Source organism: Manis javanica, chromosome 9 (assembly GCF_040802235.1).
Source record: "Manis javanica isolate MJ-LG chromosome 9, MJ_LKY, whole genome shotgun sequence".
Lineage (NCBI taxonomy): Eukaryota > Metazoa > Chordata > Mammalia > Pholidota > Manidae > Manis > Manis javanica.
This window is the reverse complement of record NC_133164.1, coordinates 120,720,304-120,742,303: the sequence shown is the minus strand read 5'-3', so window position 1 is coordinate 120,742,303 and position 22,000 is coordinate 120,720,304. Positions and strand designations below refer to the sequence as shown.

The 22,000-nt window shown below is 37.9% G+C and overlaps 1 long non-coding RNA gene across 2 annotated transcripts in view; it reads left to right on the top strand.

Moving 5' to 3' along the window:
* LOC108404227 (uncharacterized) overlaps positions 1–22,000 on the top strand; it is a 416,170-nt gene that overhangs the window by 304,277 nt on the left and 89,893 nt on the right. The gene's annotated exons all lie outside the window — the stretch shown is intronic.

The window sequence follows — 22,000 nt, the reverse complement described above, 5'->3', positions numbered from 1 at the left end:
TCTACCTGCCTGAGCAGAAATGGGTTAATCTTGCCTGATCCAAGGATACTATGGATAATGTACTTCCCGATTACTCCTGTGAGCAGGTTTCTGTTACTGCTTAAAGAGAAGGTTTGTACTGCATACTGCTTCTACAATTTCGGGAACGTGCTGTGGGCCTATTTTGGAGCAGTTAAGCTTGTCAAAAATTGGTTTTCAGAACCGCCACTGCAGAGGACTTTATTATTTAGTGATGGCGTTTTCTTTTTTTATTTTATATAATAATCTACTAAGACAGGATGGAGGTGGCTCTCAATACAATTAAATATAAACCAACTGTGGTTGTTGAAATGACGGCTGTGTTTTGCTGTGAGAATCTAATTTATCATATACCTTATGGCATGGCTTTGGCCCGTCTGCCCATGCTTCTCCCCATCTTCCCTTCCCCATACACCAGTTTTTTGTCAACTTATATTCTTATTATTTCTTTAGTTCTTCCTTTCATCCTGTTTTCATGTGTCCTTTCTTTTGGAACAGTCCATATAACCTCATGGATACCTCTATGCACCTCCAGTCAGGAGCTGTCACTCAGGTCAGGTCCCACATGAGTTGATCTGCCAGACGTGGGGTAACTTGATTTTGTCTAACGAAAAAGCACACAGCTATAATTTCAGGGTAAACATATAAACTCACACTGGGCCACCACTAAGTCCACACACAGAGGAGCTGGTGGGGGCACATCCTTGATCTTCCCCCTTGGTGATCATCTGTCCACAGTGACCCACAGGAAGGCAGCAGGGACTCGTTGCTGTTTATAGAGCCCAGTGGTCCCCGGCAATGCTGTTTATAAAACTGTCCACCTCCACAAGGGTCACCAAGAAGTAAAGACTAGAAGGAAGACACAGAAATTGATACTAAATTATATGATGTTCCATATGAAGAAAACAGGAAACCCCAAGATAATTTGCTGCATAACTGAGAGCTTAGCAAAGCCAATGAACACAAGATCCGTAAAGAGTTCATATTCCTAACCACAGGAATGGCCAATCAGGAAATGCAAACAAAATAATGCTTATATCCGTAATAGCAACCAAAACTATAAGAGTCCTATGAATAATACAATAAAATGTGTGCGAGTCATTTATGGAGAAATGACTGAAAGGTGTAAAATAAAATCTGAATTAAAAAAAAATGCTCTTTGTAGTGGAAGAAGCCAGTAGTGCAAAGACGGGACTTCTCCACAAAGCAATGTGTGAATGAGGTGCTGGCTAATAAAAATTACACTGGAACTTTCCAGAAACTTTAAAAAAAAAGAAAAGTAATCTGGAATTTGCAGGAGAGCTAAGGTTGGAGGATATCCGAGAAAACATGAGTAAATAGCAATGAAAAAGATTATATTCTCCAGAAAATAACCAGCTGTATTATAAAAAATGTGGTAATTAATTCATAAGGGAAACTTCCCTGGAGTTTTCAAAAGCTTCCAACTTCCCACTGAAATCTTGATCTCCTTTCGCTGCCACCTGGATCTACCTGGTCTCCCCAGAAACTGGGGACTTACCCGGTTTTATTTCTTCCTCGCTATCTGAGTTTCATCTGTGAGCAAATAATACCATTTCTGCCTCTAAAATTTGTCGCTCATCTGTCTCTCCTTTTTTCCTTCTACACCATAATTAGAAGTGTCACCCGCCGTGCTCTCAGCAATACAGGACACATCACAAAGCCCCGCATTAATGCTTTCTAAGCTTTCACATGGGTTCCATTCTGATCTGTTCCTTGTGGTGCCACCGGAATAATTACCCAAAACTTCAACGGGACGATGTTAAACCCCCTGCTTCTAAACCTTCCCATGCAGATTTGCATCATCTTTACCATCATTTACAAACCAGTACGTATGTAACCAGGACCATGCTTGCTTCTCTTGATTTACCCAAAGGCATTGAAGGTTATTTTTGTTTTTCTATATATGCATAGTGTTAATTTAGATGAACAACCTGCTTGAAAGCTCAACTGGGGGTCAAGGGATGTCACCCCCCACAGGCACACACCCACATCTGCGTGTGAGTTAGCAGGCTCCTTGCTGTCCATCTTGGGGTTGTTTGGGTTTGTTTGCTTGACTGTTTTTATGGTTTTATTTTTTACAGTTGTCCTCATAACTTCATGCAGGCAGCTCTGCTGCAAGTCCCCACCTAGATTTTGCTGCTACCCCCATTGCAATGAAAGCTTAAAGCTACAGAAGATGAGCGGGGGCGTTTGCCCCAGACCGAAGCCTCCGTGTGTGTGTGTGTGCTTCTCCAGAGTCATGCTGCAGAATTCTTTCAGGGGGAGTGGATGCTTAGGATTTCCTTCCTATTTCCCCAGCCAGACACGTACGCAGGCACGCAGGCGACAGACACACTCTTCAGCCTTTCAGTTGTTTGTTACTGGAAACTTTTTCAGGCTATTTTGTCTGCTGTATTGCTGGACGTAAAAGTCATCACAAATAGTAATTCTATTCACAGATTAAAAATTGTTCAAGTGACCTTAAACTAACCTTAAACAATTTTGTGAAAATGATTTCATCTGTGAAATAAAATGTGGCATTAAATACATTTAGACACTAGACCCAAACACTTAGCAGTAACAGTGGTAATAGATTTCACACCAAATCAGTGAAGTTATTTCTTCACTTGTTGGATGAAATTGTGGAAAAACTTGGGAAGGTTTGATTTACTTGCATCTCAGGTGTCTGAGGGGGAAAAAAATGGGCTGAGAAATGAAAAACAAAGTGGCATTGAAGTATTAGGAAAATTCAGTGTTGCTGGCATTTTCCCTGTTTAAGGGAAGTATGATGATCGCATAATGTGTAATAACAAAAGTGGAAATAAAATTTGTAGCTCTTTAAAAATGTGATACAGGATTTCTTCAAAGATATGTCAGAATAGTGGCATGCGGACGCCAGAGGTGGTATCCCTCAAAGAACAGTAAAATCTGGAAAGGAAAACCTTGCTGGGAAGTTGGGATAGGTTGAAAGAAGGCTTTTGCTGAAGAAGGAACTTTATCGGGCTTGGAAACAAAGCCAAGTGACTGAAGAAACTTGTGGAAAAGTGGCCAGTGCAGGACTGAAATCAGAAAAGGCAGATCCATAAAGCTTCCCCTGGGAGCTAACATCTCGCTGCAGCAGCAGTAGCTTGGTGAGGAGAGGAAGGGGTGTGTGGTGTCACGCTGACCGTAGGAAGGTCACTTAGATCTGTGTCCCACCCCTCCGTTGACACAGGGTCTCTGAAGAGGTAGACAAAGCTTGAATCCCCTGTTCTCCGGTGTTACAGTATGTGAACCAGGGTTAGAGATGCTTGTGACCTAATGCACAGACCTGTTATAAAGGCTGATAAAACCTTTTACAGACGATGCTAAACTAGTGCGGTAGTTTTAATGATTTTGAGTAGTACTGTTGGGAATAGGTTTGCCTTCACAGACTGACAGACTAGGATATTCACGTCAGATTTGGAGCCAGTCTAGTGGGTGAGCATCATGCTGGATGAACCCATGTGCTGATCAGTGATGACAGCAGAGAATTGGAACATTTATTTACTGGGAATCAGAGTGATGAAGGGTATGGGTGATGGAGCTGGGGACCTGAATTCAAATTACAGTTCCGTATTTATTAGCCATGTGGATAACTTCAGTGAAGCATTTTGTGCTTCATTCTCCTTATTGGTAAAATGGAAATAAATATTAATATTTTCCACATATAATTATTATAAGTATTAAATCATATGAGTACTTAGAACTGTTATAGACACATACTGTGTTGCGATTAGTTTATAAATACCAATATTAATATAGGAGTATAGTTGGATTGGGAAGTGCAAAGGGAACTTAAAAGTTCCTATGATATGGTTATAAAAGGACAGAAGGGACAGCACTGTCATTTATGGTACAGGATAAGCCATTGACATGATGCTTGTACTCTGACTCTGTGTGACAAAGATGGGCACAGACTGAAAACCTTTTTGCCCTGAACATGTTCAATGCGAATTTAATGCCCTACCAATTGCCTTTCCACCTGTCAGATTCCCTCCAAGTCTTCAGAGCTACCCCACGTGTCCCTGGGCTCGCCGAAACACCTCCTGTCTGTTCCCATACTCGCCTCCCACTACATACGAACTTTCCTCTATTGAACATTCATGATTTTGTATTTTAATAATTAGTTTATCCCTTATCTCACGGGATAGACTAGAAGTTCTCAATCAGTTGTTAGCTACTCTGTCCCTGCTCACCCCCAGCAGCAATTCCAGTGCCTGGAGACATTTTTGGTGACCAGGCTGGAGCTCATGCTACTGGCACCCAGTAGGTAGAGGCCAGGGAGGCTGCCGAACATTCCCCCACAACGGGGACAGCCCTACGGAAAATTGGTATTTGGTTCTCAGTGTCCATGTGCTGCTCTGTGAAACCCTGTGCTGGATTTTAAAGTTATCTTCGAGGCAGAGAAAATGTCTTGTTTCCATCTATTGCTTGCGTCTAGCACACAGATTTTTCAATAAAGATTTATTGATTTTTAAAAAAATATACATTCAATTGTATAAATAGAGTCTTTGGGGAAAATGTTTTCCTGTGAGTCATTTCATGCTACAGAAATGTTTTATAGAAGATATTTGTCTCAAAATGCTAATACAGAGGCATAATAATCCAAACCTTTAGTAATATTAATCACATGGGTGTCAACCGAGCAGAGACAGAGAACAACTGGTATTGTACACGTAGCCACAGGCTGAGTCCTTGATGGTATTTCAACACTGAACCCAACCACTTAACTCTTTTCCCAAATGCATTTTCCAAGGCATTCTCTTTCAACAAGCCTGTATTAGAGATGAAGCATTTTATGATATAGACACGCTAAATGTAAATGAACTAGATCCTCCCCTTAGAAACTGTGAAAAATCATGAGGACCACACATGCCGAACTCAGCCTCCATCATCCTGTTACTAGTTTTTATTTTTTGACCATTAGGCAATAATTGCATCAGTCCAAAAGGAAACAGAAATTTCAATGTTTAAAGTATGATTTTACTCTAGGTTCAATTTCTCCATTTGCCACATCACCACACATGACACTATTTATTCATTTGATAAATTGACTTAATACTGCTGTTTACATATCTAGAGGTTAAATGAGTGGAAATTTTATTCCATCTGCAAGGTAACACTCTTTGAATTATCTCAGAATGCATCCTGACTGTATACCTTATGATAATAAGTTAAATATTCAACACAGCTCATTGGGGATCTTTCTAAAATAACACGTTTAGGGAATTGAAAACTGGCTTTGAATGATTTATTCCCCTTAGAGAATTGTTATATTTCCTGTTAATCATAGATTTAGGAACCATTGCCTAGTTCTTAGGGCTATGAATATTGTGCTTCATCACTTAATTCAGCCTCACTCAGATGACTTGCCAAAGAACTAGGTGTTTCAATGTAAAGTTTTCAGTAGGGATTTCTTAATTAGCTTTTAATAAAAGAAAAGTATTAGCATCTCCTATGTCATTCTTTTTCTTCAGGTAAAGATAAGGAATTCCAATATTAAGCAATACCACTGACTGTATTCTTTTTGAGCTCTTATAACTATTCCATTACATTGATAATGCAGGACATTATGATTTGTTTGTAAATAATAAGATTACTACTCTGAGTTCACATAGTTTGCAAGCTTTGAAATTATGGTTCATAGGAAATTTATGAGATCTAATTCTATATAAGCATTCTTCATTGTAAAGTGAAAAATAAAATATTAATGGACAGCAGGAACAGAATTTATGTGTTATCGTGTTGTTGGAATTGGATGGTCCTAACTAAATTTAGCATTAATAAAAAGGAACATGCTAATGTTTCATTCATTTATTGAACATGTCGTTGAACACGTAACATGCATTAAACCATCGGGACAGAGAAGGTGCAATAAAGTGTGAGCTATGCAAAATTCCCAGAGTAGTTTATCTACTTAATATATTATTCAAATTATACACACATATTTTATATTTTTGCTGCTTCCAGCAATGAAGTTCAAACCATTCTTCTGATGGTTTTTCTAGGCTCCATCTCTCTTGCACCCTGAATATCATGGTCAGTTTTACATTATGTTAAGAATGTCTCACATCCAAGCCCCCTGCTCCCTGGCTTTGTTCACTACAGGGTCCCACCTGATGAGAGCCTGTGCCTACACAAACCGCTCGTTTTCAACTGCACGTTTCTTTGTCACAGACTATTGGTCTAGAGTTAATCAATGTCTCAATCCCCTTCAAGCAAATAAGGGGCCCCCGTCACTGATATGACAAAAGTGAAGCAATCTCATTCACCGCGAAACTAGACATTAGAAATTGAAGTTTATGAATGCTTTTGTTCATTAAGGAGAAGGCCGTGAAGAGCTTATAGTTAACATTACTGCCGTCTGATTACTTGTATTACTTGGCTATTCCTCACAGTTACTAGTAGGGGAAATAGAGTCATTAGTGACGATTTTTCTTAGCTTTCCCATACATAATAGGTCTTGTATCTTGGTTTTAATTGTTACCTGTGCATCTTCTGTTTGCTGGTGTTCAAGGTCATGGCAAATTCAGAAATAACTATGTATGAGTCAATGGAAGGATATGACCTTTGTATCAGAAAACAGGCCAAATGAGAGGTTATTGAAGAGTGAACTGATTCTCCCAGCACCATAAGTGATTTCCTCGTAACAGTGCTGGTTACAGAACAACCAGATAATTTACTAGCTCAGTGCCATCAAAAGAGGCCCTAGCTGCTCAGACATTTTTCTCCTACCTTTTTCCATATTTCTCTGATACCAATTACAGTTAGTGGGTCCTGGATTTTTAGTGACATATGCTATAAGTAAAAAGGAGTATTACTTAAAGAAAAACAAACAAAAAGAAGTTAAGTGTGAAGAAGAAGATGAATATTTCCCATAATTGTACCACCCAGAGAAAAAACAACATTACCATTATGGTGTATAACCCAAGACTTAAAATAGTTTTGGTTACTTTAAAAATTATTTTTCCTCAGGTTTTGGCCAGATATTAGGTAGTATTAGTTTAGCATATTACTTCCCTAGTTAGTATCTCAAATTGTTGTCCCAAAAGCCTTAATTTCAAGCATGGTGTCAAAATTACTTAGGAATTTTCTGCTGAAAGATTGTTCATCTGCACCCCTGGGGAATGAGACCTGGCAATTCTGGGTGGAGGCCCAGCTGCATAGCTGCTAAAATCTCTCAAGATGATCTAATGTGCAACCAAAGAACTAGTATTGAAGCGAGAAAACTGGTATCTCTCTGGCTTAAACCAGAAATAGTTCAGCACATTGGAGCAATTGTATACGCCTCAGGTCACAACTCCTAGGCAGCTATGTTCTTTGGAGCAGCTACATTTCTGTTCACTGCTTTCAGGGTCTGTTCACTGGGTCATTAGACTCTTTCTGGAGAAGAGCGTTAGAACCAACTCAGAGAAGCCTTGCATATTTTGCAGAGTTGCCAGTGCAGATTTTGAAGGATCTGCAGCTGATGTCTGGAAACATTTGTATTGACAACGTCTGGTTTCCCACATTCTTTTACTCCCTATTGGGGGCCTTTCCCTTTTCCATTTCCATTGCCCTTGTTTATAACCATGTCAGCTTTTCATTAATCTGAGTCTGTGGTCTGCGGTCTCTTTTGTGTGACTCAGTTTTGGTCACTCAGGGGCCACGACTGACATTTACCCACCGTGCCCTGAGTGTGGTGGGCAGACTGCCTCCACAGGACACCCAGTTGCATTTAGATTCTCCTGAAAAATATATCTAAGCCAGGCCTGGCACAAAGTATTTCCCCCATAAATGTTTATTAATCAATGTTAAAGAAATAAAAATACTTGGAAAAAAGCAAAAGCTGATGGAGAAAATGTTTTCCTTGTATTTCTAGACAGCCAAAGAGAAAATTCAAAACTATGGAGAACATGAAAGAGAGAGATAAAGGTTAGGTCAAACATTACAAGTTGCCTCCTAGCTTCCTGTTTCATTCTCTTGAGACCCTAAGACTGGATGGTGGTCTATTTAGTACCCATGAGTCGTGAGATTCCTTTGGTGAAGGTGCCTCCATTCATTGTTGATCTAATCAACAAGCTTGAAAACATTTCCTTAAAGAGTGTAATCACAGACGTTTTGTGGTTTTGCTTGAAAATCCTTTCAATAAATGGACATACAATGTTATTACCCTTGTCTTCTGAGGCTTGTAACGTACCAGGAAGTTGAACACAAGGCTGTGCATTCCAAGTCGGTGGACCATCAAGGGCCGTCTCAGAAACAACATGAGCCCCCAAGCCCTGGGAGGCAACCACTGAAGTTTATCAGTATCTGCTTTGAAATACTGTGTGAATTTCCCCATAATTTTTCACCAATTCGAAATATTTTGTTTCTGTCAGTTGGCTGTAAAAAGCTGTAGTTGTCATTTCCTCCTCTCTTTCCGCCGCAGGTACTGCGCACTTTGTCACATTTCCCTTGAACCAGTTTACCCGGGTTTGTTAACCTTAAGGATTCTCAAGTCCTAAAAGTAATTTTATTGTTCTGAGGCCAGAACTTCACACAGTCCCTGGTGGCTACACAGCCACTGAGCTGTGGACCTCACGTGCTCTCCGCTGTTTGATGTCAGCCTCTCCGCTAATGAACAGTTTTGCTGCCATGTCTCCGGCAGGTTGCCGTCTCCTGGGTTCCATAGCTGCACCAGTCAAGCCAGGGTTTACACCCTCCGCCCATCAGGCAGTGGCCATGTTACCTCCCCTATCTCTGGTGCTGCCCTATCCTCAGCTTTCCCCTCCCCATTCGTACATAACTGATGTTCCAACAGAGCGTGTAATAAAGTCTGTTGAAGAAACTCTTTTTGGGGGGGATCATGCCATTGGATATCTACATTTTACTTAACCACCATTTAAGAACTGTCATCTCCCACTCATCCCACCAACTCCTATCAATCCAATGGGCTCTATTCCAAGCCTGATGTTCTTATGAGTCCCTCCCCACCCACCACCGGTGCCTGGGAATCCCATCTCATGGTACAGAGACAGCTCTGCAGACCACATCCCTATAGGGCCCTGCCTCGTGGTGGGCTCCAGACCCTGGTCATGCATGAGTCTGGAGCCTACTGTCTGTATCAAAGTGAGACAGGAGGGGGAGAAAGAGAGAGAGGGATAGAGGAGAGGTAAGGACGGAGGTGGAGAGCGAGGAATATGAGGACAGTTTAGAGTAGAATAAAGATGATATATTGTAAAACAACCTAAGAGAAAAGCAAACAAACAGATCTGGTAACAGTTTATCCCTGATTACAACTGCACCCTGCCTGCATTGATAGGAAAAAACTGTCTTTAATTATGACATAACTGAGTGTTCTTCTAATAATTTCTGCTTTTTGCCGAACATGTTAGATGCTGTGTTGAAACATGTCATTCACTTCCCGAAAATACAATATGGGACTTTTTTCCTTCATCTTAAAAAGATTAATTGTTCTCACCAGAGGAATAATGCTATGTAGACAAAAAAAATCCTATTGTCTGTTTTCTCCTTCATTATACATCATATTTGATCATGCCTCAAAAATTATTTTTAGTTAAAATTTTAAATAAAATTTAAAAGTTTGATGCCATTGCTAAATATCTATCATATTTAGAATTTTAACTTTAGCCATCCAAGGAACTGTACAGTCAAACTCTTACAGGTACTTAATATATTCTGGAGGCAAAATTGTTATTTTGGGAAGTAATTTATTGGCACTAATTTGCAACTTATTTTGCTGCTGTGCTTGGGGATATGGAATGAATTAAGAATTAGGAAAAAAGACCAGATGCTCAACATCTTATCCAAATATATTTTGTTATTGCAGAAACGGGAAGACCCTATCATGAATATAGAATGCCAGATGATTATGTAATGTCTGGCCAACAGTGTCTTACATCTCAAACTGAGGCTCTTACCTGCAAAATTAAGTGTGAAACTCAAGCATAAGGTCACATCTTTCAATCAAAAATAGTTTTATGATCCCTAGGTAAATAGCCATGAAAATACTGACATTATCTGAGCAATACATTTGTTTATAATGAATCTTTCAGATGTAAAGAATGATTAATATTTTATATATTAATTATTCATGCAGCTGCAAAGAAGGTATAAAAATAAAATGACAAACTTTTTTTTATAAGTCACATACTTTGTTGGGGAAGGGGACCATTGACAATTTTAAAAGATGCTTTTGGATTTTGTAGTTATATTTCTTGATCATGTTCTTTGCAGTTGAGACATAGAATTTATAAAATTTGAGTCTTATCTCTTTCAAGGCTTATAGTTTTAAGTCATGCTTTTCTGTGACAAAAGGAAACTGTATAAAATAAGATTAGAGACAAATCATTTAAGACTACCTATTGTATAGGTAACAGCATTGATGAAGGTGTATCAGCTGGAAAAGAATCACAGTGATTTGAATCACATAGTGGAGAGTTTGGAGTTAATAAAAACAGGAAACAAGGGAAATTAGAAAGCAGGATGCTAGTCTTGGTTTTGTCCAAAATAAGCTTGGAATATATGCTATATACATAAGGCAACTAGAAGCATCATTGTTTTAAGTACTGAATTATATAGGTAAAATTAGAACATTAAAATGTTTACATCTGAGAAAAGAAATAATATATGCTCAGGTGAAAGATTAGAATATAGCAGAAAGCCTAGTTACTGACTTTAAGAGACAGCCTAAACTGTGGAACAAGGTGGCAGTGCAGCCTGTGTTTGTGCATACCATTTATTTCTGAATAGAACCAGAGATTATTGTCATATTTCAAAATATGTATAAACCTAACATCTTCTCTCTCCTTTTTAATGTGATCATCATGATGTCAGCCAATGACTTTTCAGAAACAGCTTCCTAAAAGATGTCCCTGGTTCTGCCCCCTCTGCCCCTAGTTCTTTGCCCAAAGCCCAGCAAGACTTGGGTAAAGAATGATAGCTGCTGGGCCTCAAATCTTCATTCATCAGGAGTCAAGCCAATTTCTGGCAATGTCCCATGTGCCTTACTGAGACAGGATGTAGCCGGTGGGGTTGGTAGAACAGGATATGTTGCCCTGGTAGATGTTGGCCAAGTGGTATGCTGGTGCCGGGCATTGTAGTCAGCCGTCCAAGTGGACCCTGGTCGACAACAAACCTCATCCTGAAAGAGCCAGTACAGAGAGCCAATGTATCATTACTGACCCTAGCAACAAACCCTGGCCGAACATATGACCTTCTTCCTTCTAGCGCTTATAAATCCCTATGCTTTGCAGCACTAGGGGCATCCCCCCTTGGAGCCCCTCCTGATTAGCAGGATTCATTTTCTTTTCACTCCTTATGAAAAGCTTTGCTGGCTTCATTCTTTGTCATCTGAAACACAATCCTGGGAAAAACAGCATCTTGGCTGATAGCATTATAAGATCTGAACCCCTGTGATCTCTATCCCTTTCCCTTCTGTAAGACTGACCCAGACGACCTGAAAGGATCCCACCTTAGGGATTTTGCAGTAACAATATCGAATACTTAATATGTATGTGGCAATGTCCTATTTAACATTATTGGTCAAATTACTTCTTTATTTTTAATATTCATTTTCAGAGAGAGAATCAACAGAATTGAGTTAGGTTTTAACCAGGTCTTTCTGACTCTGGAGCCCATATTCTTACCTGTAAGCTGTGCTTCCTCATGAGCTATAATAAAAAGCTTGTATTCCCCATAATCCAGAGACGTTTGTAAGTCTGTGACAGGAGCCCCCAAACTTTCACTTATTAGTGCATAGGAAACTTTGTTCACTATTGCTAGTACAAACTTTTTCTCATACCAGGACCCTTCCTGTCCTGCTCACAATGTGTAGGGCTTACAATGTCTTGGTTTGAATTCTAATTCTTTCTGTATTAAGCATTGCTTGGACTTTTTAAAGCAGGTTTCAAATAAATTTGATGCTGTTGCTTATTTTATGCTACTTTTTTTTTCCAACTGCAAGCACATGATGAAATTAGTTCATCCTTTTCTCTTCTTAACTAAAAGCTTAATGTGTTCATGGGAATCTATGGTAGCCACAGTATAATAGGGTTACTTTGAAGTGGTGTTATGAGTTTTGCCTGGCTTTCAGCCTGATAATGTATTTTTTTTTTTCTAAAAGTGAAAAGCTATATATAACATATTGTTGGCTTGGCCAGTGACCAAATACTTAAAATTGTGTTTTGCATTTTACAGTTGCCAAAATTGTACGCATAAACTAGAACAAATCTTTGCTGTTGATGGCCTCTTGCTTGACATGTTATTGTGTGATAAGCCACAGCCAACAATATTTAATGAGCACAATTCCATGTCAAATTATATTTTGGGACAATGTGTACAATATGCAAAATTTCCTAATAATTCAGGATTGATATTCACCTTGCTACAATTTAATGCAGCTTTTGTCCTTGTTTGTTTTGGCTTGAAATACTTTTCATAATCATGGATAATTGCATTGGCATTTAATGCCTCATAGTTAAAAAGTCTCCCTAACTTGGGAAATTCTATATTTGAGTTTCTTCCGTCAATACAGTAGGCTAAGATAAGAGTGAATTTTCTGTCCTCTGACAGTGATAAAGAAACCAGCTTTTTCTGGTAGAAAAGCATGATTAGGGAACCTTTCCTTGTACTCCACTGAAAAAGTCAGGCTGTGTTTTCATCCAGGAAACCAACCAGGAGTCCTTTGGTTTCTGCCCTTAAGTTCCCTTTACATGCTGTGAAGTCCGACAGCTTGCTTCCATTTTAACAAATGCAAATACCGTCAGGCCAGGTCTGCTGTTGCTGGGATTCTTTGCAGCATTAAGAAAGAAAACAACATACCTCAGTAAGGATCCATTTAACTACTTAAAATTTGGTGTCAGGCCCTAAAGAAAGTATAGCTTGTCTTTATTTGTGGCTTGACCAACAAAAATTGTCAGCTAAAATGACTTTCTTAACTTGGTGAGACCTAACCTCATTTTCCTGAGCTCATGTAGTTATTCATTCTTAACTCCTGTGGGCCCTGCTCATTGGCCTGCTATGGCCGTGAAACCCTATTTCACATGGTCCCCATAGGGCATTTTGCTGGGAGAGTGTAAGGTAATGGGATCCCCGTCCTAACAGTCCCCACATGAGCTATTTTGGTTCCTGGGGACCCTTTAAATTATGTAAACATCATTTCTGGCGAGAGTCTCAATCAAACATTTTGCTTCTTGGATTTAGGTTTGGGCATTTCATTTCCAAATCTAGTGTAGAATCTATCCCTGTCCTTCTATTTTGAAGGTTAATTATAGCAGTTCCTTCCTGACTGTTATGTGCAATTTATGTTATCAGTCATTCAAATATGATGTACATGTTTTCCTAAGTGGTCTATGAGTGATCTTTGTGTTTTGATTCTTTGAGATATTATCATTTATTTCCTGGCTTTGTCATGTTTTGTACAAATATTACAACAAACATATTTCTCTTAACATTCTCATTGAGCTTTTGGGTTTTGTTTATGTATAGGTTTATGTAGAAACTAATAATATGAGATTATGTGATATCTGAGTAATAAAATGAATTCAAACAACATGGTAAATCAGTAACCAGAGTGAGTTAAATAATTGCCCAGTAAACTTACCTTACTAGGGGATACTTAGTAGGATGTAATAATTCTGAATACCTATAAAATTAATTGGGAAAATTAAATACATATGTAGAATGGATTGAGGCTGAACTTATAGTCAGTATTCCACAATAAAACCAGATATGCATTGAAGTTAGATATATCTTTAGCAATGAAAATTAATGTGTAGTTTTTTGCAAAAAATTTCAAAAAAAGTTCAATTTGAATGTTTCCATTTTATAATCTTTAAGAATAAAGAAAATTACTGTAAGAACTGAAGCACAAATTAACTTGGATATTTGATGTTTTCAAAAATCCAACATGTATAATTAACAATGAAATCTTGGGCCTCATGAACTTTACAAGTTGAAGATAAAAATTAATTATATTTTTCATTTAAGATTTTTCAAAGCCATGTTACTTTAATGCTGATGCAGAACAGAATTCTTTAAAGAAAAAAAAGACATTGCATATTTGTGTCCTTGTTACATCGTCACTTTGATCTTTGAGTCATTGTCAATTTATATAATCCAGTTAATGACAGAACAGCTATGGAGGGCCTCCAATTTAGAGATTTTCTGAGAAGGGGAAAAGGAGGTCCTAAATCTTTAATAAGATTAATGCAATCATTAACTAAAAGAATAGATCATCGTACATAGGACAAATATTCTAGGAACTTAAAAGTACATGTATATACATATATATGTATGAACTATGGACACTTCTATATATATATATATATGCCCATTAATAATGAACTTTTAATAAAAGGGTGAAAGAACCATAATGCTAATTTAATGGGAAAAACCAAATGAAGACTGTAACATCACGAACCCTTAACAGATGTCCTAATTAGATACCATCAAGGAGACTATTAGATGAATTGAAATTGAGTCTTTCATTTGCTACCAAAAATATACCCTTTAATTTATGGAGAAGCAGTTATAGGCTGAAATACCTGTGCACCAGATAGAAAGTAGGTCTGAATTGTCTGGAATCAGTGCCTGCCATTTTCATTACCATTTTAGCTCCCTGAGATGAGAGGGGACACCTAACATTGTTGGCTAAAAACTTTTACATGGAGAATAAGGCAAACTAGTTTCATCAACTAAGTTTAATGGAGATTATAAAGAGATTTATTAAACAGTTCCTGAAGCCCTTGAGAATATTTTAAAATTTGGTTTTTGATAAACAAGATATTTCATGAGTTTAAAGGTATTTTTAATAATTTTTTTATTGAAAGACATTTAAAAAAATAACAAATTAGTGTTTTTAGGTCAGTATTTCACAAACTACGGGGTGAGGCATGAAATCTTTAAGCCCTCTAGGGTATTTGAGGTGTGTATTTTCCCCTTCCCCAGAGATCTGTATAATATTTAAGTGTGAGATGCAAAGCAATGCTTAATGCCTTTTATTTTTCTGATTGAGTATATAGAACAGCCTCACTGAAAGCTAAGAACTAGTAAAGAGAAATATGTGACAATATTAGTGTTCCTAATAACAGTTTTGTTATTAATTTAATTTATTTTACCAATTAATTTCTTTAATTAAGTTAAAAAAATAGAAAGAGAATGATAAAATGTGTAATCCTGTAAATGTGTATATAGAATTGTCTTTCATGTTTAATCCACATGCAGCCATTCTTTTGGTCAAAGGTCTGTTCACTTTTGTTTAATTCGGAGGGAGAATCCACCACTTAAGAAGCCAGAATAGGTAGAGTCTAAGCTTCCACCCCCACCTCTGCTCTGCAATCTGGGGTCTAACCTGGGACCCAACGGTGCTCCTGGGGAATTGCTGAGGAAGTAAACAGCTGAGTTAGTCAGATGTTGGGACATAGTTTCATTGCCACAAATCAGGACCAACTCAGCAATAGTGGAAACATAAAAAGCAGATGGATCTTTGAAAGGATGAATCCCCATAGGCCAATATTTGTGAGCACTCTAATTTTATGACTCTTCAATCTCCTTATACTCACGTCATACTCAGTATGTGCTTTTAGAAGAATAGATTTTGTGCTGAGCGATAGACCTGTGTATTCTGGACCACTGAGCGTGGACTCCTACTTACTTCGCTTATGGTTATACCGCCCCCTCTCCTGACTCCCAGGAAGCGCTGTCTCTGGAAACTGATGTGCCAACACGTGAACCAACTGTAAGATGGAGCAAATGTCACAGGGCACGTCTCTTTTGTTTTCTATAATTGCTCCTTTAAATTTGCTCTTTCTGAGGGCTGTTCCATCCCACTTCACTCTAGTTTGGGCAGAACCAAAGCTTTCTTTTCAATTTAAGGATCTAGAAAACATAGTTCTGTTTCAGAACTTCTTTCTTCCCCCTACTTCTCAGCTCTCTCCCCTGCCCCAGCGCAGGCCTGTCAGGTGCCGCTGGCCCTTCCTCACCACCTGGCTTCTCTGATTCACCCTCTTGAACAACTGGTCTTCAAGGACTGGGCAAGAAGAAGGAACAGACCTCAAAATAAAAGGGCCTAATATTGCCTGATTTGTCAGGTACAGGATATATTGTCTTGATTGACAGTGACAGTGGTTCTATCCAAAGGTACTATTTCTGGGTTCTTTGGAGGCCACAGCTCTTGATTTTAATGCAGTTGAATTTATGTTAATGTCTTTTCATACAGATTACATTTATTGTTTCTTATTAAAGAAGTCCTTTCCTATCATAGGTCATGAAGATGTGTTTCTATATTGTCTTTGGAAATGTTCTTTTTATAATGGAATTCTAATATACCAAGCATTGATTTTGGCAGAGGCTTAAGTCCAGTTTTAGCATCGCCATGTGGATTCTGAACTGAGCCAGTATCATTCATTACATAGACCGTGTTTCCCTACGCATTTGCTATACAGCTGCCATTGATCAACTTTCAATTTGGGATGTGTTCCTCTCGGGACTCTTTATATTTCCACCCCTTTGCCTATTCCTGTCCTAATATCACATTCTCTTAATTCATAAAAACTTACACATTAATTCTTGTATAGATTAAGAGCAATACTCTCACCTTGTTTTCTTATTCTAAGTACTTTGAACTTCCAATACATTTTAATATATGCTTGTCAATTTATATAAAATTGTACATATTAAAGCATACACACACACACACACACAAATGCATCTTGGCAAGATTTTTATTGAAATTATATTGAATCTATATATTGATTGGGTTGGAAATCATATTTTTACATATATATATATATATATATATATATATATATATATATATATATATATATATAGTAGGCAGGGTTTCCCAGAAAAACAGAACTAACAGACTGTGTGTGTGTTTGTATAGAGACAGAGTTGAGAGAGGCAGAAGAGAGAGATCTAAGTAATTGGCTTATGCAATTGTGGGGACTGGCAAGTCCAGAACCTATAAGGTGGGCCAATGGGCTGGAATCCAGGGAGGGGCTAACATTGCAGCTTCAGTGTGAAGGAAACCTGCCTACAGAATTTCTTCTTCCTCAGAGGTTTCTTTTTTAAGATCTTCAACTGATTAGATGAGGCCCCCCACCCCACATTATGGTGGATTATCTGATTTACTCAGATTCTACTGGTTTAAATATTAACCTCATCTAAAATATCTTTACAACAACATCCAGATATGTCTGACCAAATATCATCTATTACACGTGACTCCAAGTGGAATTTTTTGTTTGTTTGTTTTTGCTTTTTATTTTTTTATTTTTTGAATTCTGTGTGGGCCCAAATAGCATTTTTTGAACAGTTGAACTTTTGTTCCTTTTCATGTTGATTTTACTGGTTGTTTTAATGCATTAGTTTCTCTATTCAGCAATTCAAACTGACCTAGGAAGATAGATCTAACAGAGATGGAGACGACCTGCTTTAATTTCAGCTTATGATCCATAATCGGCAGGTTTTCCCATTCATCCCCATCTTTACTCCAAAGTTTTTATGACATAGTCAAGGTGAGCAATCTTCTGCTGGGATCCGCAGTTTAAAAAGTGTGACACTATGTTGGATAGAATGCAATTACTGAAATCTGCAGCTCAGAGCTACAGAGCCGCCCATTCCTCTGCCTCCATTCCATTTAGGATTCCCAACCCCTATGTGTCCCAGAATTTTTCTGTGGCCCCAGGGAAGGATTCTTTTTCCCGTTACAGTACCTGTGTAAGGATTAAGAGACATGTCGCTGCTACCATTCATTGCATTTCTGATGGAGCTCTCCGCCTTCATTTGTCCAGTTGAAGTGCTGGACTTGCAGGAGACGCCGTCCTTCCTCCCTTTCTCCTCGGCTCCACCTTTGAAGGACCACTTGGTGCAGATTTTGAGAATTATCCTTTAGCTTTCCGACAGTTACTTCAGCTCCAGTGTCAGTGTCCATGCGTGTAAAGACCACACTCACCAACAACTGGGAATACTTCAGTGTCCTCTCGTTTCCCTTCTGGCGTTCTCGTTTCATGGGAAGTCGGTGCTGTTGTGGGTGCCAAGCCAGTCAGGCAGAAAGAACAAGGGAGTCAGTTTTCTGGCCAGGTGAGCAACCTGGCGCATGGTGTCCGTGGCGGGTACACCTCTCCTGGGACATGGCCAGCAACTTTTCCTCTTATTCCTCTCAGGGTGCTCTTTTCGTTCAGGTGTTTTAATTTCACTAACCATTCAAGAGACTTGGATTTTGGAATATTAATCTCCTTTTCCTGATTGATACCAATTACCTACTGACTGCCAGAGAATCAACCAACAAATAAATAAACACTGGCAGAAATGAACACAAATTGGCCATGTTTACCTTCCCCATTCTAGAGGGGACTGCAATAGTGCTTTCTAACTCACATGTACATAATTATATGTTTAATATTTTGATCTGTTTGCTTGGCAAACTAGATGTGATGATTAACATTTATGTGTCCCTTGCCAGAAGTACAGTGGCGTGTTTGGGTACAGGTTCTCAATCTCACAGGCATTTGCGGTTTATTCCTGCATGCCGTTTCGTGGAGCGGATCACTTCCAGGGACTTGAATGCCAGGAACGAGAAGACATGAGGGAGCTCTGTCCACAGCCATTTGGAAGTGAAGGATTGCATCTCTGCGAAGGATGTTTTTAGAAAGTGCAAGAGGGCTACTTTTTTCTTACTCTTTCCTTATTTCAAATTTAATGCACATTTATTAATAAATAATTTTTATAAAATGAAAATTAAAATGACCATACCCTCAGTACTCAATATTGTCTATTTTAACTTTATGCCAAAAATTTTCCCCAGAACCCATGACTTTTCTCCCCATCCTGTCGCTATTGCTTCAAACAGATTCAAGTGCACATAGGAGTTTATGTGCATGTGATTTATGGACAATTATCATCTCAAGTTTGGTAATGTAATGGTCCAGCAATAGCAAGACCATCCTGAAGAAGAACAAACATGGAAGATTTACTGATATTGAGAAATACTAAGTGACACTCACTAGGACCATGGACTACTGGCATGATGAAAAACAAATGGACTGCTTGGAGTCCACAAGACTCGTGCATACATGGTTACGTGATTCACAAAAATGGTGCCATGTGACTCGGGCAAAAGATATCCTGTTCAACAAACAGTGTTGAAATCACTGTATATTCACATTACACATCTCAAAGCACACAAAAATTAATTTGAGAAAGATCATAATCCTATATATGAAAGTTCAATTATAATGCTTCTATAGGAAGGCATAAACCAATGTCTTCAAGAATTTGAGCTAGACAACAGTTTCTTAAATAGAATATGAAATAACTAAGAGAAAAAAATTATACATTGAACTTCATTACATTAGGAAAAAAAGCTTGTTAGTCAAAAGACACTTCTAGGTAACTGGAAAGGCAATTTGCATACTAAGACGTCGTTTATTACACAGGTTGTCCCCGGGTAATGTTCTGCTCTCCCCTTGGGGTTCTTGAGACACTTACAGGATGTTTGCAAGGTCAGAACTGTTCCGAATAATTATAAGATAATATTTGCCTTTTTCACCGTGTCGACACTTGCGTTGACATTGAGAAAGTAATGGCGAGCAGATCCCTGGTGTGTTAGCTCAAACAGGACAGTGGCAACAAAGTGCTTTTTGTCATTTATTCTTCACTTGCTACCATATGCACTTGAGGGAATGACTGAGTGACAAACTGTGGCCTTTCAGACTGGGGTTCTCAGCACAACTTTTTTTGAAAATGAACCAAGTTAGCCTGTTACTTCAAGGAATATTTATTACAAATGATAAAATTCCAGTTTTCATGAAAAAATTACACTTATGGAAAACTTGTTTTTGCCACTCAGTACTTGACAGCTTTTCAGGACTCAGTCTCTTTCATCATCTGATGCAAATTAACTACCATAACTGTTGGGTGCTGTGGACATCAGTAACTCAGACATAATGCTTAGCACAAGTTCTCAACAGAAGTAAGCGAATACTATGTGATTTCACTTACATGTTAAAGTCAGAATCTGCAAAATTAATACATGATGACTGGAGTGAGTTAATGTTGGCTGGGAGGAAGCATACAGAAACTCCAGATTAGTGGTAATATTCTATACGTTGAATCCAATAATAATTATATTGGTGTATTGATTTGGTCGATTCTTGATTGGTAAGAATTCATCAGGTTGTATATTTAATATTTGCTCATTTTATAGCATTTTCTTGTTACAGTTCAGTAAAAAGGTAAAAATGAATTAGCATGAACAAAATCAAATGGCAAACGACTATCTGGGAAATATTTGTAATACGTATGACATATATATCAGTTAAATCATATCAATTGTATATCAATGAAATGATATCCTCTAATATCTTCAACAATTAACAAAAGGAGAGATAAAAACGTTCAGGAAATATGTTTATAAGGAGAGCCTCATTAGAAACCAAAGAAATGCAAATTCAAAAGAAATTTTTTCCATCAAATTGTCAAAAACTTAAAAATCTAACACTCAGTAAAAGATGTCAGTGGGGGTTGAATTATTCAGATACACTGTAGGTAGGAGTGACATTTCAGGTAACATTTCCAGAGGGTGATTTGGCTAGGTATTAAAAGGCTTAGAATGTATGTGGTATTTACATAGCAATTCCAGTTTAAGCAATCAATCCCAAAGTTATAAATAAGAATGTGAACCTAATTTTAACAGCTGGAATATTTATCATAATGACAATTCAATATAAATGGCAAACCAAAAGGAAAAATATCATGGCATATGGATGCAATAAAATGCTTTGAAACCACATAATACGTGAAATGAAAATATGAAGCACTGGGTACATGCAGTTATTCCTCAATATATTTGAATACACTTGGTTTATACTGACTTGTATTGAAATGTGTGTGCCTTTTACAAGACTAGTTTTAGAGTCATTTATCAAAAGGAAGACCTCTGCATACACTTTGACTGTTATATTAGATTTGAATGAAATTCAGTTTTTATTTATAATACAGGGGGTTTTGTTTCTAGTCAGTTCGTAAGAATATATTCACTAATGACAGGATCAAAGATTACACTGAACATTCAAAGTATAAAATCCCCATTAAGATAGGATTTTATAGTGATTTGGATATTTAAAGAGGAATTGCTCTTAGATGATGATATCTGGTCTAACAGCTACAAGTAAGTAGAAGTCCACAAAAAGTTAATAACCTAGCCCAAAATGAAAAGCAAATTTGTGATATAAGTAGATCTGGACATTTTGTTTCTTGACATCAAAATATGCAAAGGATGTACTTTCAATTCCTGAAATATGCACACAGGATTTTTTACTAACATTGTTCTTACTAATAAGAGTCTGTTTCAGAATAAGCTAAGTATAGGCAGCTATATATGATAAAAATTCAATTATCTCCATCTGTTAAGAAGAGTCAGTCTCTCACATACTCCGGTAAGTGCTCAGTGCTACTGAATCAAGGTTTCCACAAATTGCGTAATCTCAAGACAAGTCACTTAATCATTCTGTTTTTCTTATCCTTTCATAAAACTGGAGAATGTTATGGAATTTACCACATACCACTATGGAAGGGTTCAATGAAAGAAAACCAAATGAAAGAAAATACATAGGCGAATATTGACACATTGTAAGTGATGAACTGATACTTCTAGTTTATTGTATTTTCTTTGCATTCTTTTACAGATTTGACATACTTCACCACTTCATGTAACTTCTCTGTTACATCTGCATACATTACTAAATTTGCAGTTAATGAAAATGTTTTGTTCCTTAATTGTAGTTTCTGTGGTATTACAAGAGGTGCTAGAAAACATCAGATGTACCTATTCACAAGCTTCAGAAGAGGTGATGTAGGTGCCTAAGAGTCATTTATTCAGATTCTGGAAGTCCTAGACGGAGGTCCGTGTGTCTGCATTCTGACCAGGTTCTCACATTGGCGGTTATGCTGCTGGACCTCAGACTATCCTTTC